Genomic DNA, 2,500 nt, shown 5'->3' on the forward strand with positions numbered 1-2,500 from the left:
CAAAGGCTGAAGTGCCAGCGATCAGGTTAATGACTCTCCACTCAAATGGACGATACGGAAACAAGAGGAAAGATGTATAAGCAATGGAACGATTTGTGTATCTATCAAAGATATTGCTCTCTCCTCTCTCTCTCTCCGCCTCTCTCTCTCTCGCTCTCTCTCTCTCTCTCTCTCTCTCTATATATATATATATATATATATATATATATATATATATATATATATATATATATATATATATATATATATATATATATATATATATATATATATATATATATATATGAGAGAGAGAGAAACTCTGATATTTGGGTATAAATATATACGAATGTGCGTGCGCACACATGATAGCATGGATTCTTGATATATAATCGATTATACAATGTTGTATATAAATAATCTTGTCTCTGACAAGTAAAAGGTAGCGCTCTTCATAAACTCCCAGTAACGATTGATAGTTTCCAAATATGATTATTTACATGCGTACACCATGTATACAGAAAAAAAAGAGGTTCGTTCGATAGATCGTAATGAGAACGGAAAAGTACTTTATCGCTGGGCCCAAGCAATTACAGTAATTACAAGCTTTATATATTCTTTGAGTATTTAATACCTGACATCGCATAATACCGTTGTACCTTTGGATTTATGGAGTATACACACGCTCTGGCATGTAAGGAAACAGATAGAATTCCGAATATGAGGGGTTTATTTATATTAGTGTACTTAGAAAACAGACCCTCTCTCGAGCATACTGTATTAAAAGTAATGACTACTTCAGCAGCTTAACGCTTGTAGAGATTCTTGTCTATTTTTCGAATAGCGCCTTTTTCAGTACTACTTGAATACTACGTTGAATAGGCTAGTAGAGAGCCTATGGTGGTAATTTTCAAATGTAGGTCGTCAAAACCGGTGTATATATTTATATTTAAATTTTTACAGATAAACTCTGGTATCATAGTCATCAAAGTCATTAACGGTATCTCTCTCTTTCTCTCTCTTTCATTCTCTCCCTCACTCTCTTAATTGTAGCGAGCTTTCGTCTGGAGATGCCGGACATCCTTTAGGCTAGGAAGCTGAGAGTGGACTGCTTCTGGTGTGGTGTCCTTTATCCTTATATTCATCCTTATATTCGGGGTTGCAAGCTGGGGGTCTGCCTATTTAGGTAGTACTAAAAAAGCCGCTATTCGAAAAACAGAAGAATCTCTACAAGCGTAATGCGTAAAGTATGCTTGAGAGAGGGTTTATATATACAGATGAATATATATATATTATATATATATATATAGATAGAGTATCACTTATGTTTCTACATTCAATTAGTGTATCAAATATTATGAGGTAACGGATAATTTTGAATTATTTGGCTGAAAATCGCCTTTAACAATTAAAAGTATCTAAATTATTTGGATTTATAAAGTATCTGCATCCGCATGTGAATCCACGGGGGTATTGTACGGTCGTCATATATCCGCATCTGCATCCGTATCCAAAACTTTAAAAGCTTAATATCCATATCCGGATCCGCAAATGTAACAAAAATTGGTATCCACATCCGCAAATCCCATTTTCAGACATCCTATACATCTCTAATACATAAACATATATATATATATATATATATATATATAATATATATATAATATATATATTATAAGATATATATATATAAGTATATAATATATATCATATATATATATATATATATGTATATATATGTATCTATCCCTAATATATGATGTATTAGTGATGTATAGGATGTCTGAAAATGGGATTTGCGGATGTGGATACCAATTTTTGTTACATTTGCGGATCCGGATATGGATATTAAGCTTTTAAAGTTTTGGATACGGATGCAGATGCGGATATATGACGACCGTACAATACCCCCGTGGATTCGCATGCGGATGCAGATACTTTATAAATCCAAATAATTTAGATACTTTTAATTGTTAGAGCCGATTTTCAGCCAAATAATTCAAAATTATCCGTTACCACATAATATTTGATATACTAATTGAATGTAGAAACATTGGTGATGCTTATGTATGTGTGCGTATATACTTTCATAGAACGTACAAACAGTAATGAACGCTTTAGTTGTCTTAGCACAAGGTTAATTCATGTTCATTGCATGATAAGGGTAACAAAACTCGAATCCATTATTCGCATGAGATAGAGAGAGAGAGAGAGAGAGAGAGAGAGAGAGAGAGAGAGAGAGAGTCTCCTAAAAAAAAAAAGCAGTACCCTGCCTTTATGATTACAACTGCTGTAGATGACGGGAATTTACTTAAACAAATATGCTTTAAAACAAATGTGCTATAACAGAGCTACTTGTAAAATATTTATTCTGTGAAATTTGTAATCGTGTATCACATATTCTATATAATTTAGCCAAATTTAGCAAAAAGGAAAAAAATTACTTTTAGCTACAATGTTTAAGTATGAACTATTGAACACTGAGCAGGGGATGATATCCTCTTATCCACATTCTCAAACT

At 32.7% G+C, this 2,500-nt stretch overlaps 1 protein-coding gene across 1 annotated transcript in view; it reads right to left on the bottom strand.

The window, feature by feature from the left end:
* Positions 1 to 2,500, bottom strand: part of LOC135221643 (opioid-binding protein/cell adhesion molecule-like) — a 96,143-nt gene that overhangs the window by 55,682 nt on the left and 37,961 nt on the right. The gene's annotated exons all lie outside the window — the stretch shown is intronic.

This window comes from Macrobrachium nipponense, chromosome 3, assembly GCF_015104395.2.
Source record: "Macrobrachium nipponense isolate FS-2020 chromosome 3, ASM1510439v2, whole genome shotgun sequence".
NCBI classification, from domain to species: Eukaryota; Metazoa; Arthropoda; class Malacostraca; order Decapoda; family Palaemonidae; genus Macrobrachium; species Macrobrachium nipponense.